This window comes from Schistocerca serialis, chromosome 11, assembly GCF_023864345.2.
Source record: "Schistocerca serialis cubense isolate TAMUIC-IGC-003099 chromosome 11, iqSchSeri2.2, whole genome shotgun sequence".
Taxonomy (NCBI): Eukaryota; Metazoa; Arthropoda; class Insecta; order Orthoptera; family Acrididae; genus Schistocerca; species Schistocerca serialis.
In genome coordinates, this window is record NC_064648.1 from 208,878,065 (window position 1) to 208,900,598 (window position 22,534).

At 45.1% G+C, this 22,534-nt stretch overlaps 1 protein-coding gene and 1 non-coding gene across 2 annotated transcripts in view; one reads left to right on the forward strand and one right to left on the reverse strand.

Annotated features, from left to right (window-relative positions):
- Positions 1-22,534, reverse strand: part of LOC126426707 (uncharacterized) — a 165,650-nt gene that overhangs the window by 93,498 nt on the left and 49,618 nt on the right. The gene's annotated exons all lie outside the window — the stretch shown is intronic.
- Trnat-ugu (transfer RNA threonine (anticodon UGU)) lies at positions 7,453-7,526 on the forward strand. Its single transcript has one exon. It is a non-coding gene; the product is annotated as a tRNA-Thr (tRNA).

Sequence of the window (22,534 nt, forward strand, 5' to 3'; positions counted from 1 at the left end):
ACGTGGAGACCTGTGTCGTGTGTGTTCCCTATGTGCCTAAGCTATTGGCGCCAGTTTTGTGTAGTGCCACGTTGTGTGGCACCGCATTCTGCAATTATCCTTAATTTATGAGCATGGGTGTATATGTGTGTGTGTGAGGGGGGGGGGGGGGGGGGCTCGAACTCTTACAGGAATCGGCGAAATGCCGCTAATAATAAGGATAATGGGCAAAGAGCGTCACATTAGTAGTGTGTGGAAAAGTCGAGGATTTGAGTTTGACAGGAAGCGTGGAAGGGTAGTCTTAGCAGTTACGGTGACCAGCTCAGTGGTCAGAGCACATGGCTAGTAAGCAAGAGGCCAGAGTTCGACTCCCAGTATGGCACAAATTTTCAACTTGCCCCACTGATTTCAATCAGTGCCCGCTCATAGCCACTGTCTCTAATTCCTTTGTGTCTTAATACACAGTTGTCACACATTTGGACAAAAGGGGCCATTATGTGTGGAGAAAGAAACCTGTAGGCGCCTGAAACTAACACTCGGGGTATTTCAGGCACCAGTGCCGTGTGACTTTACCTTTCCTCTTTCTGTCTCTTCATACTTCGCTTTACCTGTTCCCTTAAAATCCACTTGTAATGCCATGTTACAAATGATCCTGTCTTTGCCACAAGACAGCGTAATTTGACAAACAGGTTAACTGCAGTACAAGAATTAAAGTATAACACGTGAACTGCTTATTACGTATTACGCCACCAATCTCTGCATTGCCACATGAGATACTGATGGGCCTCATACGCTAGGAAATGAGTTTAGAAAGTCAGAGTGTAGCGAAATATCGATAATTAAGGAAGTGCATGACGTATAGGGAGCACTTTCACTCGTGTGTATCGGGCTGGCTGATACGGCCTTTCACGGAATACCCGGAAATCGCTTTTTCGCGGCGCGGTCGTTGCAAAAGCGGCCTCTTCCGTTCTGGATACACTTGCGTTTGACACCCGTTACGTCAGCAATGCGCCGATTTCTCGCGAGGGAAGTGTCTAGTCAGCTAGAGCAGTTCCCACGTCTGCTGCAGCTTCAGAGTGATTAACGAAGATATGCAAATACTTTAATACGTTATTCTACAAGTAAAACTAAAGAAAAAAGTTCGTATAAATATAGGTCCGCAAATGTTTAGTTACCGAGTTACGGCTAATAAAAGATTTTGCCTGAAATTTAGCAACTTCGCTAGTATAAAGCCATCGCAAAAGTGCACAAGGTTAAAGTAAAGCGCGATTTCTATTTATTGTGTTGTTATTGGTCTTGTGAATCTAATAAAACATGTCCCACGCGTATATCTGCAGTAGTTTTTCAGAACATCCAGAGAAGCAAAGAAGTAATTTCGTAAAATTTTTAATTTATTAAATAGTTGGCACCATTTATTTTTTAAATTCCAGACAATTGCGCAGAGTTTTCCAGAGAAGTTGTAGAGAATTTAATTTTGGAAAAATGATGGTAATAAACACCATATCGCCGGCGTTGTGGCCGAGCGGTTCTAGCCGCTTCAGTCCGGAACCGCGCTGCTGCTACGGTCGCAGGTTCGAGTCCTACCTCAGGCATGGATGTGTGTGATGTCCTTAGTTTAGTTAGGTTTAAGTAGTTCTAACTCTAGGGGACTGATGACCTCAGACGTTAACTCCCATAGTGCTTAGAGCCATTAAACACAATATTGGCTTATTCCTCTGTCGAAATTTTGTAAGGCATCCCAATTTCATAAATAATCTACAACAGTTACTATGTGGTTTCACTTAAATACACTATTGTTATTATGTTCTTCCACTGAACAATAGAGAAAACTCGTTTCATGGTTGGGAAACGACTGAAACAACTCACTAACGGTTGCCAACAATGGCATAAACGTTTCTACATTCTTAATGGAAAGCAAACAAATTTACTTGTATAATAATCTTTGCTTCTCTGTATGTTCTGGAAAGCTACTGCAGATACGCGTCTGGGACATGCTTTATTAGATTCACCAGACCAATAACAACGAAATAAACGGAAATCGTGCTTTACTTTAACCTCTTACGGTTTTGCGGTGGCTTCATATTAGCCAAGTTGCTAAATTTCAGGCAAAATCTTTTATTAGCCGTAACTTCGCAACTAAACATTTGCGGGCATGTTTTTTCTTTAGTTTTACTTGTAGAATAACATCTTAAAATATTTTCATATCTTCGTGAATCGCCCTGCATATCTACTAATGTACTGCACCGGTGAATGGCCGTGGGTGTTTTGTACCAATATGATCGATTTCGTATCCCATACCATTCGCGCATTGAACGAGGAACTACCTACATGCGTCATACGCGCCCTAAGCTCTCTTTTTATCTTAACAGTGTTTTACACGACGCACCTATCGTATAGAAGCCTGCACCAGCGCCCCAAGCGTGCAAGTCTGCTACCGCCATATTTTCGTTGGCCCTGTTACACAGTACGCCTAACGCGAAAGTCCGCACCAGCGCCCCAAGTGTACATGTTCGGAACTGCTGGCTTGCTTACGTCGTTGAGTGTGAAAGTTGATGATTTTTTTTTTTTTAAGCTGTTCTTTACTCGTATTGAAACTTCTGAGAGGACTAGCTTCGTATTTATATACTATTATCTTGCGCAGCTATAATGAAATTACGTTGTGATTATACAGAATTACAGAGTACAGTGTTCCTTTCATGTACAAGCAAATGACTGAGCTAACGTTTCACAGCATTTTGAACATGGGGGACGTAATTATCTATACAGCGTTTGCCGTGACAGTGTCGGCCTTAGTCGTCAGGAGAAAGGCAGAGCGAGGACGTAATGGCAGGAACGAGAATAGGGTATTCGACTTTTACTGGAAATTGTCTGAAACGGTTAAATATCTCGTTTTATGCTAATAACATGCTTTTTTCCTCATGAATTTCAGTATTTTAAAAACAGGTAAAAAGCCCGCTAAAAGGCTCCATTTCAGCCATGTAATGCTTGTGACGTCACTGGCTAGCACGCTGATCCTACAGTCGTATTCACACTGGTATCTTATCTGAAACTTCATGCTTGATGCAACTCTTTTTAAGGAGGAACTGAAAAACCACGTAACAATTTGTGACCACATTATTCTTCTCAAACAAGCCGCTGAAGAAAATAATTTGCTACTTGGAACTGTGTCCACTGATCATGCTGTAAAGCTCTTCGATTTTGACGAAGATAAAAATTAAATATTGCTTGGAACGTAGAAGGGTATGTAATAAGACCAAGCCGTTACGATAAAATGAAAGTTGTTTCTGCTTAAGCACTTTTAAATCACAGTGTTTCAGCAGCAGTAATAATAATAATAATAATAATAATGCCGTGTGACTAGGGCCTCCCGTCGGGTAGACCGTTCGCCTGGTGCAAGTCTTTCGATTTGACACCACTTCGGCGACTTGCGCGTCGATGGGGATGAAATGATGATGATTAGGACATCACAACACCCAGTCCCTGAGCGGAGAAAATCTCCGACCCAGCCGAGAATCGAACCCGGGCCCTTGCGTTGATATTCCGTCGCTCTGACTACTCACAAGGGAACCTCCCCATCGCACCCCCCTCAGATTTAGTTATAATTTGGCGCAGTGGATAGGCCTTGAAAAACTGAACACAGATCAATCGAGAAAACAGGAAGAAGTTGTGTGGAACTATGAAAAAAATAAGCAAAATATACAAACTGAGTAGTCCATGCGCAAGGTAGGCAACATCGAGGAGAGTGTTAGCTTACGAGCGCCGTGGTCCCGTGGTTAGCGTGGGCAGCTGTGGAACGACAGGTTCTTGGTTCAAATCTTCTCTCCGGTGAAAATTTTAATTTTTTATTTTCAGATAATTATTAAAGTTCAGGCACTCACACATAATCAACTTCGCTCTCCAAAATTCCAGGACATGTTCAGATTTGCTTGGACATATACAGAATTTGACGGTCTACACACGGAAACATTTGAAAACGTAAAAAACATATGTTTTGACAGAGCACAGGGAAAACTGTGCGACTCTGAAACTGTTGCATTCATTTGATGCAGTTTATGTGACAAACTCTTATGTTTTCATCACTTTTTTTGGAGTGATTATCACATCCACAAGAAAACCAAAATCGGGCAAGGTAGAAGAATCTTTTAACCCATTCGCCAAGTGTGCAAGTTAGGTGGGTCGACAACATATTCCTGTCATGTGACGCACATGCCGTCACCAGTGTCGTAAAGAATATATCAGACGTGTTTTCCTGAGGAGGAATCGGTTGACCTATGACATTGCGATCAAATGTTTTCTGTTCCTATTGGAGAGGCACGTCCTTTCGTCTACTAATCGCACGGTTTTGCGGTGCGGTCGCAAAACACAGACATTAAACTTATTACAGTGAACAGAGACGTCAATGAATGAACAGATAGATCGTAACTTTGCGAAAATAAAGAGAGTAAAATTTTCACCCGAGGGAGGACTCGAAGCAAGGACCTTTCGTTCCGCAACTGCTCATGCTAACCACGGGACCACGGCGCTCTTGATCTGACGCTATCCTTGTAATGCCTATCTTGCGCATGGACTACTCAGTTTGTATATTTTGCTTATTTTTTCATAGTTCCACACAACTTCTTCCTGTTTTCTCGATTGACCTGTGTTCGGTTTTTCAAGGCCTATCCACTGTGCCAAGTTATAACTAAATCTGAGGGGGGTGCGATGGGGAGGTTCCCTTGTCAGCTACCGGGGACGGACAGCAGCAGTTAAGTATACAGTAGAACAACAGATACTTTAAGGTTCTGGTGCAGTAAATTTTAGAGACATAATTTTCCGGTGGTTTAAACTAATGACACGGAGGAACATAAAAACTGCACAGCGCAGTCCGCAAACACGGACGAGTGTTGCTACGCTGTCTGAAAATATGAAAATTGGGAAAAGTGGTACCTGTAAAACTGTATTAGTTCTGGCAACAAAAACAGCAATTACCTAGCTTTAATACGGTTCTGCAACTTATTGCTACGTCACAATGGCAGTCGCTATGCAGTTGGGTTTCTCCCGTTTCTTTTTTGGGCAATATAAAAGCCCGGTCTAGCCGCTACAGTCAGGAACCGCGCGACCTCTACGATCGCAGGTTCGAATCCTGCCTCGGGTATGGATGTGTGTGATGTCATTAGGTTAGTTAGGTTAAAGTAGTTCTACGTTATAGGGGCTGATGACCTCAGAAGTTAAGTCCCATAGTGCTCAGAGCCATTTTAAAAATCCGGACTGTTTTCGAAAAACGAAGACACCATAACGCATCAACTTTCGGAAGGTTTCCACTATTGTACTTCACAACCTTCCCTTACACCGCCAACTAAGAGCTGCAAATGCGTTTTCCATCACTAAATAACTAAACTGTTTGCAGAAAAAGTACCGAAAAACACTAGTAACTTTACGTTGACTCCTATAATACACGTACACTATGTCATCAAAAGTATCCGGACACCCCGAAAAACATACGTTTTTCATATTAGGTGCATTGTGCTGCCACCTACTGCCAGGTACTCCATATTAGCGACCTCAGTAGTCATTAGACATCGTGAGAGAGCAGAATGGGGCGCTCCACAGAACTCACGGACTTCGAACGTGGTCAGCTGATTGGGTGTCACTTGTGTCTTACGTCTGTACGCGAGATTTCCACACTCCTAAACATCCCTAGGTCCACTGTTTCCGATGTGACAGTGAAGTGGAAGCGTGAAGGGACACGTACAGCACAAAAGCGTACAGGGCGACCTCGTCTGTTGACTGACAGAGACCGCCGACAGTTGAAGAGGGTCGTAATGTGTAATAGGCAGACGTCTATCCAGAGCATCACACAGGTATTCCAAACTGCATGAGGATCCACTGCAAGTACTATGACAGTTAGGCGGGAGCTGACAAAACTTGGATTTTGCGGTCGAAACTCTGGAACATATAACACCTCGGTTCAGTTTACAGTGATAAAAGAATAATTTAAAATTAAGAATGAATTTTACGAGGGTAATTGCAGATGAAAATTATAGTATATCAGCAAGTAGTTTAACGTCTAAGTACAGCAAAGCCACGGAAGCTCCGTCACGGAGAGGGCGGTGACGTTAAACTCTTGTGGTGAAAAACCTATAAAAAGGCCTAAGTGTCATTATTGCCGCCTTTTTTGCTTGATTGTTTCGTTAAAGGGCGGGGAGCCCGTGTCAGTCAGCGACACAATAATTAGATTGGACTTTATCGTGTTAAGATTCACGATAAACTGTTAGATTAGAAGTGATGTAGTGTACGATCTCTGACTGTTGGTAGCAACGGAGTATTAAGGGGATTTTAGGACTTTAGTGCTAGACTGGAACTTTACGGACATATGAGCGACAGAAACACAAATTATCTGCTGATACGAGAGAATTTAGACGTACCGGTATTCAGATATTAACGTGTGGACTTTTGAAAGTGTTTGGCCGACCGGTTCTAGGCGCTACAGTCTGGAACCGCGCGACTGCTACACTCGCAGGTTCGAATCCTGCCTCGGGCATGGATGTTTGTGATGTCCTTAGGTTAGTTAGGTTTAAGTACTTCTAAGTTCTAGGGGACTGATGACCTCAGTAGTTAAGTCCCATAGAGCTCCGAGCCATTTGAACCATTTTTCTGAAAGTGTCGTGTGCCGTTAGTTGCGAATCTGGACGTAGAGCGCGTGCATATCGGCATTTGCGGACTATTTAGATTCCTCCAGGCTAGGAACCTTTTAAATAGACCATCATCCATCACCATCTTAATCCTTGAATATAGAGTGAAATTGGAATACAAGAGTGTTGTACTTATTTCATTTACGTAGTACTAATCAGTGGAGGTTTTACGGAACCAAAGCCATTCAGCAGTAAGTCAGCACCATCTAGCGGGAAGCGTAGGCATTAAGTAACACGCTAACTGAAGTGAAGGTTTACGTGTTTTACGGACTGCTTAATATGAACTTTTGTGACTCTTTGATGTCCCCACTCCTTCCGATAGGTGGCGCAGGCTGTCTTAAGCATAAGAGGGGAGAGTTTTAGCCGGGCAAATTACTAAATAAAAGCGAGATTTACAAGACTCGCAGTAATAGCAAAATACAAGTGATGACTAACTGACAACCGCAGCTGCCGACAGCTGTTGTTGTTATACCTCGATGTGGACAGCTGAAAATGTGTGCCCCGACCGGGACTCAAACCCGGGATCTCCTGCTTACATGGCAGACGCTCTACCCATTTTTTTTATTTTTATTATTTTTTTTAAATTGATCGTTGTGTTTGGTCGTTGCGGACGTCGCAAGAAATCCTGTTCAAGTTCGGTGGTTGATCCTTCCACTCAGTTTTTTATTACAGAGGCCGAACGGCTCTCTGACCGAACACGCTGAGCTACCGTGCCGCCTATCTCAGCCACCGAAGACACAGATGAATAGCGCGACTGCGGGGAATTATCCCTTGCACGCTTCCCGTGAGACATTCATCTGTGTCCTCGGTGGCTCAGATGGATAGAGCGTCTGCCATGTAAGCAGGAGATCCCGGGTTCGAGTCCCGGTCGGGGCACACATTTTCAGCTGTCCACATCGAGGTATAACAACAACACCTGTCGGCAGCTGAGGTTGTCAGTTAGTCATCATTTATTCCAGGGAAAAGTTGCACGGTCATCAACAGTAACTGTTCTTTCGAGAACAAGTTGCTGTCTTCGTATATATAGCAAAACACAAGGCCCGCACCTCATCGGAGAGTCGTCGCTGTCACGTCGGGAAGTAAAGCCGGAAAACCTACCGACGATACGTATCTACGAGCAGACGTCGACGTGGAGTACCTAAAAACAGGGAACCACAAGAGAGTTGTGGATGCTTCAAACTCAGTACAGCACTCGTGGCTGCCGCATCGCGGTCGCGAAGTGGGGCCGAGGCAGTTTCAGATAAGTTTTTACAGTCTGGATTTGTAGTTTTAGCTTGAAGATGTCCACTACGGACAAGAAGGTTGAGTCATCCCGACTGAAACGTAGGTAAATTCTAGGTGAACGGTGCAACTCAGGCTGCTGATTATTAAAATTAAAAAAAAAATTGTTTCCAAATTATACTGTGACAACTAAGTATGATTTACGTTCGTAAGATGCTGACACCTTTCGGACACAGCCGTAACTACTGTCAGCTAGCTACTGAATCGCAGCGCACACCCATCATGCTAGAACGATGACTCATGTATGAAAGCGGTCTGGTCGTTACATCCGAGTAACATAGGCGCGGTAAAAGCCGAATCGTCTCAGGCAGTAGCGTCGTGTGAGTGAACACGCGAGAGTCAGAATCCTAGGTATCTGGATGCTTTCAAATACGAGCGCGCCCATTTCATTCCTTCGGGGGAAAAAAAGCGGATTACTCTCGGATTTGGAAATCTGTTGACATCCTCACTGAATTGTAGACATTTTCACCTCTCGAAGGAGGAGCCACTGGCTGGATTGCCTCCACTTGAGAAGTGAAAGAGCGTGGCAATGAATTTGAATGACCCGTCTGTAGCACCGCTTCCTTTTGATGTCGCATTCGCAAAAGCATCTTGCCTTGTGGTGGCAGAATGGGTTTGGAAAGCGAATAGGACGTGTCTGCCGGCTCGTGCAGTAAAATCGGACCGGTTTCTCGCGAGAATGCTATCGCCTGTCCAAAACCGGATATCCGAGCCATTATCCAGTTGCACTCTCACGGCCGCAGAAGCGACTTACTTCACTGCTACAGGTTTCTTTATTCCGCCCGCGGGCCTACCGTAAAGCACATACCGCGCTAAACCATACAAAGGCAACTAACCACAGTGGACGAAAAAACTATTCAGGCCCAGGAGAGACCACCCGTATACCACGTACCACGACTTCTAGCGTTGATAATGGCTAGGAAGAGTGCCCGCAAGGTTCTGCAGGTATCCCATATCCAGTTGAAGCCAGTCATTAATGATTACATCCCGTGGAGCTACCAGACGTTGGGGGTGTCGATTGCTGTGTTTCACCTCCTGCTCCACAAAAATATTTTCTTAGAGATTAAGACCCGGTGAAAAAATTTAGAAATTTGTGGTAAGATGTTATGGGACCGAAGTGCTGATGTCATCGGTCCCTAAGCTAACATGTCGGAAAGAACAGACACCATATCCATATAAATACACTACTGGCCATTAAAATTGCTACACCAAGAAGAAATGCAGATGATAAACGGGTATTCATTGGACAAATATTTTATACTAGAACTGACTTGGGATTACATTTTCACGCAACTTGGGTGCATAGATCCTGAGAAATCAGTACCCAGAACAACCACCTCTGGCCGTAACAACGGCCTTCATACTCCTGGACATTGAGTTAGACATAGCTTGGATGGCGTGTACAGGAACAGCTGCCCATGCAGCTTCAACACGATACCACAGTTCATAAAGAGTAGTGACTGGCGTATTGTGACGAGCCAGTTGCTCGGTCACCATTGACCAGACGTTTTCAGTTGGTGAGAGATCTGCAGAATCTGCTGGATAGGGCAGTAAACATTTTCTGTATCCAGAAACGCCCGTACAGCACCTGCAACATGCGGTCGTGCATTATCCTGCTGAAATGTAGGGTTTCGCAGGGATCGAATGAAGGGTAGAGCCACGGGTCATAACACATCTGAAATGTAACGTCCACTGTTGAAAGTGTCGTCAATGCGAACAAGAGGTGACCGAGACGTGTAACCAATGGCACCCCATACCATCACGCCGGATGATACGTCAGTACGGCGATGACGAATACACGCTTCCAGTGCGTTCACCGCAATGTCGCCAAACACGGATGCGACCCTCATCATGCTGTAAACAGAAACTGGATTCATCCGAAAAAATAACATTTTGCCATTCGTGCACCCAGGTTCGTCGTCGAGTACACCATCGCAGGCGCTCCAGTCTGTTATGCAGCGTCAAGGGTAACCGCAGCCACGGTCTCCGAGCTGATAGTCGATGCAGTTGCAAACGTCGTCGAACTGTTTGTGCAGATGGTTGTTGTCTTGCAAACGCCCCCATCTGTTCTCAGGGATCGAGACGTGGCTGCACGATCCGTTACAGCCATGAGGATAAGATGCCTGTCATCTCGACTGGTAGTGATACGAGGCCGTTGGGATTCAGCACGGCGTTCCGTATTACCCTGCTGAACCCACCGATTCCATATTCTGCTAACAGTCATTGGATCTCGACCAACGCGAGCAGCAATGTCGCGATACGATAAACCGCAATCGCGATAGGCTACAATCCGACCTTTATCAAAGTCGGAAACGTGATGGTACGCATTTCTGCTCCTTACACGAGGCATCACGACAACGTTTCGCCAGGCAACGCCGGTCAACTGCTGTTTGTGTATGAGAAATCGGTTGGAAACTTTCCTCATGTCAGCACGTTGCAGGTGTCGCCACCGGCGCCAACCTTGTGTGAATGCTCTGAAAAGCTAATCATTTGCATATCACATCATCTTCTTCCTTTCGGTTAAGTTTCGCGTCTATAGCACGTCATCTTCGTGGTGTAGCAATTTTAATGGCCAGTAGTGTATATAGTTCTGACAATACCGGCCAGACCTCCTCCTTCTGTGCGGATGCACATATACTACCCGAACTCTTACTGGACTTGGTAAGAATGTCTTCCACGAGTAATGAGTGTGTTGGGTAGGGACACTACGAGTGTAGTTTGTGGACATACACGGTGAGAATGTGGGTCTCGCGGGAGGCGTGCGCGAGATAGTTCTTGCACTATCCTCTGTGCCCTCGGTGGCTAAGACGCATAGAGCGTCTGCCCTGTAAGCAGGGGATCCCGGGTTCGAGTCTCGGTCGGGGCACACATTTTCCCATGTACTCGTTGATATATATCAACGCCCGTCAGCAGCTGAAGGTATTAATATATAATTCTAATTTCGTTCTAGACGGCTGCAATTCATCAGTGGTGTCTGTTCTTTCAGACATGTCCGAAAGAACAGACACCATATCCATATAAGTATAAATTACGCTATGGACGACACACACACACACACACACACACACACCCATGCCCGAGGGAGAACTCGAATCTCCGACTGGGGGAGCCGCGCGAACCGTGACAAGGCGCCATAGACCGCACGGCTATACCGCGCGGCTAAGACCGGATGATTTCACGAGTCAGTTGACTGTGATTGAGGCGTGTCTGAGCGTTTGCAAAACCAGGAACGTAATGTGTGCAGCTCTGTGAACACGTATGTTAACGTCTTGGAACACGGCAGTGTCCACAGCATACTAATCATGAAGACGTAGACGAGAGGGCAACACCTGGTCACCCATAACGTTGAAATAACCACACTGGTACATGTTTACAGTGACGTGAATGAGTAGCCCGAAGTCGTGGTACGGGAAACACTCCCAGAACATGCCAGAGCCCCCTGCGGTCTAAGGCTGCAGATAAAATATTTTCCCAAAAAGTATTTTCTCAAGATATGTCGATACATCGATATCTAAATGGAAATACCGGGTGTCGATATTTATATTTTATATTATATTTATTTCCCAATTTCCGGTAAATATTTGAAATTGTAGTAGAACGTAATTTCACTTTCATTGTGTGAAGGAATGTTACTACTGCTTGAGCTTTCATCACGTCTGTTTTTTTCTCTTTGATTGTGTGAAGCAAGTGGCACAAAGTGGTAGTCCGATTGCAATGGGGAGTGGCAGTGAGAATGAAATAATAAGATATACGATGTGAAGAAATAAAAAAAAATTAACGCAAGTAGTGTGCTAGTTTTACAAATCGGCATTTTTAAAAATCAGTTGCTTAAACTCTTTTGGCTTCTTGAGTTGTTTGCGATTCGGCTCTCTCAGTGCTTTCTGGTGTGAATACATGCGGATTGAAAGGGAATATGCCCGTTCACTCGCAGGATTTCTCAGCTGTTTGGACTGAAACAACTCTAGAATATACAGCTCGAAAGAAAGCATTCACATCTCTCTGGCTAATTGATCTTCCTGGATCAATAACCGTTAGAAATGGAGAGGGAAAGGGGGTGGGGCAGTTAAGACTACGTGCCTAATCTTTCCAGCTATCTTACAGCGTACTCTTAACCAATACGCCACACATTAAAAAAGAAGAAATAAAAATCATAAATGGCAGTCAGTCATTGCTTGGTTCTGCTGTCTGTCATGCCATGGGTTTGTTCCTCACAGAACCGTGATTCTTTTGGCAAATAATTCTATTTTCTAGTGCATACCTAGATAGTGCTTACTGCTTCAATGTACAACTTCAAGATTACATAATTTGAAACAAAACATATTTACCTCCTACACCCAATAAATCTAGCATAGCTTTTCAAGATTACGCGTGTTGGTATCAATATAGAACCAACAGCTGAATGCAGTTTTCCATTGCCACTCAGTGTTGTCAGTGTAGAGAAAATGCCACTGCATACTATTACGTTACCTTACCCTACAGGCACACTTCGTCGACCTGCTTTGTATAGCAGCCTGCATGTCAGGGGCAAATAAATGATTTTTCAGGCCCCTGATATGTAGCCTGGCCTGCATGACAGGGAAGTTGTGGGAGTAGCATCGGCCTGCTTCATGGAACTCTAATGCAGGGGTTGCAGGTGCTGATTAGCATAGTTAAGGACAGGTTGAGATAGATGGAGGAGGCTGATGGACGAGCCAGTTGGAAGGTTCAGTTGTGGTGGGTAGGTCGAAATGGAAGAGGGGAGGTAGGGATGGATATGGAAAGAGAGAGGAAGAGGAGGATATTGTCAGAGGGACACAGAAGGAAGATATGGCCAGAGATAGGGGATGGAGGAAATGGACAAAGACAGGCAGGTGAGCATATGAAAGAGAGAATGGGGAGGAATAGATGGATAGATAGAGATGGAAGGATGAGATGGACATACAGTGAGAGGAAGAGGTGGACAGAGAGAGAGAGAGAGAGAGAGAGAGAGAGAGAGAGAGAGAGAGAGAGAGAGAGAGAGGTAGGTAGGTGTCTTCAGTATATGTGTTGAGCACATATGTAGGCGAAACCACGGGGAAAAGGCTAGTACATAATACAATATCTTGAACAGAATGATCTCCCCATGCCGACCAGAAATACGAAAACATTGATTCGAAATGCAGAGCCCTTAGACACACGACATCCTAAAACAGTGGATCAGGGTATCATGTGAATACAGTATTTCTTGACTTCATGGAGGGATTTTACATTGTACCGCATCAACGCTTATTGACGGAACTGAGATCGTATATCGGGCACAAACAAAATTTGTGACTGGTTTGAAGATTTCTTGATAGGCACGACACAAGATGGAAATTTGGATGAAAGCTCATCGAAAGAATCTTGAGTAACTTCAGACGTTCTCCAGGGAAGTGTGGCGCGACTGTTGCTGTTCATGTTGTATGTCAGGGACTTTACAGAAAATATTAACAGTAACCTTCAACATTTAGCATATGAATCAGTTATCTGTAACGAAGTACTGTCTGAAAGAAGCTACACACATATTCACAAGATACTGATGGGATCTAAGGTGGTGCAAAGATTGGCAACATTGATGTCAGTACCAACGACTCACAATGGTAATCGATCATCTCGTACGAATAGCTCGGTGTAACGCCTGGTGAGTATAAGGAATGGACTGAATAAATACGCCCAGTGGCACATACAGCACACTCCCCTTCTTTGGTAGTATACTGGGATAATGCAGTCAATCTACAATGGAGATGTAGCCTGCAACTTCGGTCTCTACTTTTGTATTCGTCTTACGACTCTGCACATCTAACTCCAGTTCATACCTCTGAAGGCTTTCTCTGCGTCCGTAAATGGCACTGCCCATTCTCCGAGACAAGAGCGCGCGGGACAGAGTAGTAATCGCAGAGTCATGCCGTGGACCGACTGGTCATCGGCCCGACAGCTGCAACTTACAAGTCACCGTGAGCTGTCACGCTGCACACGGACAAGTCATCGCTAGGTCTGTGGCGTATTCACTGTGAATGGGATTCCAAAAGAATCAAATCCGCATCTGTCTCTCTCGTACGCTTACCACTTACAGTACCAGTAGGTGGGAATATTTTGAGTGGTACATTTAATACTTCTTTACAAATTTCAGTGCTTGTTTATATATTTGATTTAAATTCTTCGTGATGATGATGATGATGCTCATCATCATCATGATCATCATCATCATCATTACAGACTAATTAAAATTACTTGATAGTTGACGTCTGTTACTAGCCACTACAGTCTTATCACGTCGGCTGCCACTTGTTTGAAGCCGGCCGCTGTGACCGAGCGGTTCTAGGCGCTTCAGTCCGGAACCACGCTGCTGCTATGGTCTCAGGTTCGAATCCTGCGTCGGCCATGGATGTGTGTGATGTCCTTAGGTTAGTTAGTTCAAGTAGTTGTAAGTCTAGGGGACTGATGACCTCAGATATTAAATCCCATAGTGCTTAGAGCCATTTGAACCATTTGAGCCTCTGTACCCGATGTAATCAGTCACGTCTTGTCCTCTCAGTCACTTCGGGAGGGACACGTAGTGGGTGTAGTAGTATATTCCTAGAGTCATTATTTAAAGCCTGTTGTTGAAACTTTGTAAATAGGCTCTCTCGGGATAGTTTGCGTCTATCTTCAAGATTCTGCTAGTTCAGTTTCTTAAGCATCTCCGTGACACTCTCCCCAGGGGTTAAACAAACCCCTGACTTTTCGTGGTGCCCTTCTCTGTATACTTTCAGTAGCCGGTGATAGTCCTCTTCGGTACAGGTCCCAAACACCTGAGCAGTATTCTAGAAAGGAGCGCATAAAGCTTTGTGTCGTGCAGTCATCGAGGGTACACGAGTGGGCCTTCGGCTCCGAATGCCCACATCGGTGATGTTTCGTTGAACGGTTCGCACGCTGACACTTGTTGATGGCCCAGCATTGAAATCTGCAGCAAGGAACGGCTGAACTGTCATGTTCAACGATTCTCTCCAGTCGTCGTTGGTCCCGTTCTTGCAGGATCTTTTTCCGGCCGCAGCGATCTCGGAGATTTGATGTTTTAGCGGATTCCTGGTGTTCACGGTACACCCGTGAAATGGTCGTACTGGTAGAAACACTTCATTGCTACTTTGGAGATGCTGTGTCCCATCGCTCGTGCGCCGACTATAACACCGCGTTCAAACTCACTTAAATCCTGATAACCTGCCATTATAGCAGCAGTAACCGATCTAACAACTGCGCCAGACACTTGTTGTCTTATAAAGGCGTTGCCGACCGCAACGGCGTATTCTGCCTGCTTACATATCTCAGTATTTGAGTACGCATGTCCATAGCAGTTCCTTTGGGGGTTCAGCGTAAATCGTGTGTTGCAGCTTTCCGGAGGAAACGGCAGTGTACAGAAACACATTATACGAGAGAGGAAAAATTTCCAGTATCTGTGTGATAATGCACTCTTCCTTCCCCCTGTTTGTCCATCTGAGCTAATTCTGCCACTTCTGAAACATCCTGGCAGATTAAAACTGTGTGCCGGACCGAGACTCGAACTCGGGACCTTTGGCATTCGCGAGCAAGTGCTCTACCAACTGAGCTACCCAAGCACGACTCACGCCCCGTCCTCACAGCTTTACTTCTACCAGTACCTCGTCTCCTACCTTCCAAACTTTACAGAAGCTCTCCCGCGAACCTTGCAGAACTAGCACTCCTGAAAGAAAAGATATTGCGGAGACATGGATTAGCCACAGCCTGGGGGACGTTTCCAGAATGAGATTTTCACTCTGCAGCGGAGTGTGCGCTGATATGAAACTTCCTGGCAGATTAAAACTGTGTGCCGGACCGAGACTCGAACTCGGGATCTTTGCCTTTCGCGGGCAAGTGCTCTACCAACTGAGCTACCCAAGCACGACTCACGCCCCGTCCTCACAGCTTTACTTCTACCAGTACCTCGTCTCCTACCTTCCAAACTTTACAGAAGCTCTCCCGCGAACCTTGCAGAACTAGCACTCCTGAAAGAAAAGATATTGCGGAGACATGGATTAGCCACAGCCTGGGGGACGTTTCCAGAATGAGATTTTCACTCTGCAGCGGAGTGTGCGCTGATATGAAACTTCCTGGCAGATTAAAACTGTGTGCCGCACAGAGACTCGAACTCGGGATCTTTGCCTTTCGCGGGCAAGTGCTCTACCAACTGATCTACCCAAGCACGACTCACGCCCCGTCCTCACAGCCTCACTTGACCGCGAATAGGCAAAGGTCCCGAGTTCGGGTCTCGGTCGGGCACACAGTTTTAATCTGCCAGAAAGTTTCATATCAGCGCACACTCCGCTGCAGAGTGAAAATCTCATTCTGGAAATGTCCCACTTCTGTTGACCTCGACGGCAACAAGACGCTAAACCCAAATTTACAGTCTACTTTCGGCCGTTTGACGTACAAGGTTGCACACGAAGGAGAGCGGCCGTTGAGCTGCCCTGGAAGGAGTTTCAAGCTATCGTACTCCGTAATAACAGACCCGCTTTCTCGCCCGCTCGAGAGAGAGAGAGAGCGAGAGAGAGAGAGAGAGAGAGAGAGAAGTGAACGAGCTATTAGCTTCATCATGGAGAGAGGCTGGGTATACCGTAAGGTAGTTAGGATCCACTGTTCGTCCAGGTTCGTGAAAGTTGATCGCCCGACATTGGCGTCCTCTGGGTTTGGGGAGCCGAAGAGACTACTACCAAACGTCTCTGTGCGCGGTGTACCTTCTCAAGATGGTTCGCACTACACGACCGCTCTCCTCCAAGTGTATCTAGTGAGCGAATGAGTTCTTCAAAGTGTCTCCACTTAGCTATCCGTATTTCCCAGTCACAAGGTTACGACCTACGGATTTTGTAGTTAGTGAAACGAAAAGGGCCACTTGATGAATGACATCCATTCTGCAAGTCCTCCCAGATGAGGAAGGTAAGAAACTTTCTGGGGATTCAGCTATCAGTATTATTGAGCAGCTAAAATTGTCACGCGGTCGCGGTTGCAGGTTCCCTATCCAAAGGATTCCAAGGACAACAAATATTATTCAGTATACAGGGTGGTCCATTGATAGTGACCGGGCCAAATATCTCACGAAATAAGCATCAAACGAAAAAACTACAAAGAACGAAACTCGTCTAGCTGGAAGGGGGAAACCAGATGGCGCTACGGGTCGCCCGCTAGATGGCGCTGCCATAGGTCAAATGGATATCAATTGCGTTTTTTTAAATAGAAACCCCAATTTTTTATTACATATTCGTGTAGTACGTAAAGGGATGTTTTAGTTGGACCACTTTTTTCGCTGTAATAGTCACGAACGTATAAGTACGTGGTATAACGTAACATTCTGCCAGTGCGGACGGTATTTGCTTCGTTATACATTACCCGTGTTAAAATGGACCGTTTACCAATTGCGGAAAAGCGCGATATCGTGTTGATGTATGGCTATTGTGATGAAAATGCGCAACGGGCGTGTGCTATGTATGCTGCTCGGTATCCTGGACGACATCATCCAAGTGTCCGGACCGTTCGCCGGATAGTTACGTTATTTAAGGAAACAGGAAGTGTTCAGCCACATGTGAAACGTCAACCACGACCTGCAACAAATGATGATGCCCAAATAGGTGTTTTAGCTGCTGTCGCGGCTAATCCGCACATCAGTAGCAGACAAATTGCGCGAGAATCGGGAATCTCAAAAACGTCGGTGTTGAGAATGCTCCATCAACATCGATTGCACCCGTTCCATATTTCTACGCGCAAGGAATTGCATGGCGACGACTTCGAACGTCGTGTACAGTTCTGCCACTGGGCACAAGACAAATTACCCGACGATAACAGATTTTTTGCACGCGTTCTATTTAGCGACGAAGCGTCATTCACCAACAGCGGTAACGTATACCGGCGTAATATGCGCCATGGGGCAAAGGAAAATCCACGATGGCTGCGACAAGCGGAACATCAGCGACCTTGGCGGGTTAATGTATGGTACGGCATTATGGGAGGAAGGATAATTGGCCCCCATTTTATCGATGGGAATCTAAATGGTGCAATGTATGCTGATTTCCTAAGTAATGTTCTAGCGATGTTACTACAAGATATTTCATGACAGAATGGCGATGTACTTTCAACATGACTGATGTCCGGCACATAGCTCGCGTGCGGTTGAAGCGGTATTGAATAGCACATTTCGTGACAGGTGGATTGGTCGTCGAAGCACCATACCGTGGCCCGCACGTTCACCGGATCTGACGTCCCCGGATTTCTTTCTGTGGGGAAAGTTGAAGGATATTTGCTAACGTGATCCACCAACAACGCCTGACAACATGCGTCAGCGCATTGCCAGTGCATGTACGAACATTGCCGAAGGCGAACTACTCGCTGTTGAGAGGAATGTCGTTACACATATTGGCAAATGCATTGTGGTTGACGGACATCATTTTGAGCATTTATTGCATTAATGTGGTATTTACAGGTAATCACGCTGTAACAGCATGCATTCTCAGACATTATAAGTTCACAAAGGTACATGTATCACATTGGAACAACCGAAATAAAATGTTAAAACGTACCTACGTTCTGTATTTTAATTTAAAAAACCTACCTGTTACCAACAGTTCGTGTAAAATTGTGAGTCATATATTTGTGACTATTACAGCGCCATCTATCACAAAGCAAACAAAGTGGTCCAACTAAAACATTCTTACTACAGGAATATGTAAGAAAAATGGGGGTTCCTATTCAAAAAAACGCAGTTGATATCCGTTTGACCTATGGCAGCGCCATCTAGCGGGCCAACCATAGCGCCATCTGGTTTCCCCCTTCAAGCTAGACAAGTTTCCTTCTTCGTAGTTTTTTCGTTTGACGCTTATTTCGTGAGGTATTTGGCCCGGTCACTATCAATGGACCACCCTTTATAACGCAGGTATTGACTGATTAAAAAATTTAAAATCCTGTCATAATCTACTCATTAAGAGGAATAATCTTACGTTATGCGTTTAGTCGAGTGTGAACGTTAGGAACTGTGTAAGTGTCTTGAGGAAGCGTAACTCAAGGCACGCAAATTACCCAGACTATATTCACCCAGTATTTGAGAATGAGAGCACATAGCGACTTCCAACAAAAAATTCACATCTAATTTCTAGCTGCCATTTTCGAAACATTCTCTCTGATACCCCCATACCCTTCTCGCCACACACACATACAAAATAATGAACGGAAAAAAGAGTTATCGCTTCCCACATTTTCGCTGTTCTTGCAGTAATTTTTTCAACATCAGGCACGACGTTTTAATTTGTTACTTCTTTACTGTTAACCACATTCGAAACACATTTTGCACACAGTTCCTGCACATGGCACTGAATGGACCTGGAAAATTATATCATTGTAGGACACGTTCAGGAGATATGATGTCACGATAAATCAGACTGAAGGTATAGCTGGGCGTATAATCAAGGTGAGTATGATCAGGATGAGGGAAAGAGTGAGGGAGGCATCAGGGAGGAAAGACAGGACCCAAGTGGTTTGCTGAACTCCAGTACGATTGGGCAGAATTGAGGGTCGAGGTGGAAGGAAAGCAAGTAGACACCGATCAATACGCCGAAGATCGACCATAAACAGATATGCAGGGGAAATATGTCACCAGTAGAGAAGACAAGAGAAGAGTATGTTCAAGGTCTCAGAAGAAAAGTAGGAGGAAAGAAAGGATGAAGAGGTTTGGGAGGAGAAGGGGGAAACGCAATCCATGAAAGGCCTATTCGTCTTAGAGAAACTGCAATGTGAGAAGAAGGAGAAAAAGGAGGAGGAGGAGGTCGTTAATGGGAGATGAAACTTGGATAAATTCGCACGAGCTGAAAACGAATCGACAGTTAACTGTTTGAGTGTGGCAAGACGAAGACAAACCATTAAAAAACGTTCGTTCGTGAAGCACATCTAAATATGATGTTTGTCTCCCCCTGCTTACATTGGGCATGCCACGACCATTGCGTCTGATGATCGACGAACACTGAATCCTGAATGGTATACAAATATTTGTTTGACACAATTGATGGACGAAATCAAGAAAAGCAGTCATAAATGTCAGTGATAAATGGTAGGACAGCAGGAAGGCAGTATAGAGACTGTCTACATTTGTGTATTCCAAGTCCTAATTACACCTAACGAGCCCACACCTCTCTGTGACATTTGTCGTCCACCCCCCCCCCTCCCCCTCCCCCACCCCCACCACCACCACCAATCCTAGCTTTCTGGAATATTCAAATTATGTAAAGAATTCCTCCTGCACCGTCTACCTCAGAGTCGTCATGGTATGGTTGTGCATTTGGGCTGTTTCCACCGTCTTGGATTGGGAATGTAGTGGGTGAATGACGTCATTGCGAGGCTGATTATGGGTAATTAGGATCCAGACGACACTAACGTACACGGTTTCTAAACTGTCTTCGTGCTGTCTTTCATTCACTACTAGCGTCGCACCATTCTTCATCATGACAACGGCTACTGTCGCACATCTGCTGTGGGGAGGTGTGGGGTTATGAAGCCATAGGGGTGTAGGGTCATTATGGGTAACTAGGACTGTGATGGCACTAGTGTAGACGGCCTCTATACTTTCTGCTGTCTTCCGTTCATTACTGATGTTGCATCATTCTTCATCCACCACGGTGGACTGCAAGGAGAAGTGAAGGAATGACATCATACGTTATGATACGGTTGGGATGTGTTTAGGGATGATTTGAACATTGATGACATTAGCTTACACGCTCCCGAAACTGTCTTCGTGCTCTTTGAACTACTAATAACGCCGCATCATTCTTCTTCATGACAATGGCAGCTACGAGGCAGTACACCGAATAGCTGACTATGTGACGGAAAGAAAAACATCGAATGCATCTCTCGTTGCCCATATTCATCTGATGTATCGCCAAAGTGTTTCTCTCGAATTTTTGATGTGCAAACATCGGTTTTCATCACCAGAACCGTTCAAAAACCATGTTGCTGACGTGCCAACATTACAGTGGAAAAAATTGTAGGCCGTATTTTTTTATATAGCGAATGAAAAGCGGCCAACATTTAGAAGACGAACGTTTTGATAAATGATAAAAATATTTGTATCAAAAAATTTATTGTTTCATTGCTTTTGTAAAAATTTAAAAGGCGATCCCTCAGATTGCTTCACTTTCTAATTACATTGTCCAACTTCACTTCAACCACGTAATCCGATTTTCTCTCTTGTTGCAGGTAAGAGCCATCTACATATACTTCATTAGGTGAGTACCTCATTCGCATTTCTCCCAGATACAGCAACCTCATATAATGTTTTCTGCCAGATTTGTAATTCGTCGCAAGTGGCCCGACTCTCGAAGGAAAAAACAATGGAAAGTTAGGGTTTAAAGTGCCGTGGACAACGAGTTCATTAGCTTCGGGGGGCAAGGTAGGATTGGAGTAGGAAATCAGACATACCGTTTCGAAGGAACCATTCTGGGATTCGCCTAAAGCGATTCAGGCAAACCACAGGATGGTCGAACATGTAACATCATCACCGAATTATTCCGTATAACGTGAATACGCTGTCATTTTCGTTCCTATGCCACCTACTTCTCGCTAAATATTCGATTACGAACAAACCGGGCGATAAGTTAGCCACCCGCAGGAGAGATCACGCTAATGGCTTGGGAAGCCTTCTTTGGTATCAAATGTGGGTGGAGCAAACCACCAAATTCCGAGGGGGGTTGATTGCTTGGTTTCCAGCCGCTCTTCCAAATAGTCCCACATATTTTCTATGGGACACAGATCGGGTAATTTAGCGGGCTAGTCGAAATGCGGCAGCGTGCAGACCAGGAACACAATGCGTGCAGTACTGTGAAGGCGGCTCTTGTCGTCTTGGAAGACGGAAGTGAGCCAGCACATGAGGATGCAGAAGGAAGGCCAAGCTTTGTTCACCGATAATGCCGAAATGAACACCCTAGACAGCGTTCACGGCAAACCGAACGAGTGGGACCTAATCACGTTAGAAAGAAACCCCCATAAATAACTGCGGCGTGAACCACAGCCTGCACACGGTCTACGTCTACGTCTACGTGATTACTCTGCTGTTCACAATAAAGTGCCTGGCAGAGGGTTCAGTGAACCACCTTCAAGCTGTCTCTCTACCGTTCCACTATCGAACGGCGCGCGTGAAAAACGAGCACTTAAATTTTTCTGTGCGTGCCCTGATTTCTCTTATTTTATCGTGATGATAATTTCTCGCTACGCAGGTGGGTGCCAACAGAATGTCTTCGCAATCGGAGGAGAAAACTGGTGGTTGAAATTTCATGAGAAAATCCCGTCGCAACGAAAAACGCCTTTGTTTTAATGATTGCCACTCCAATTCATGTATCATGTCTGTGACACTATCTCCCCTATTTCGCGATAATACAAAACGAGCTGCCCTTCTGTGTACTTTTTCGATGTCATCCGTCAGTCCCACCTGATGCGGATCCCACACCGCACAGCAATGCTCCAGAATAGGGCGGACAAGCGTGGTGTAAGCAGTCTCTTTAGTAGACCTGTTGCACCTTCTGAGTGTTCTGCCAATGAATCGCAGTCTTTGGTTTGCTCTACCCACAATATTATCCCTGTGATCG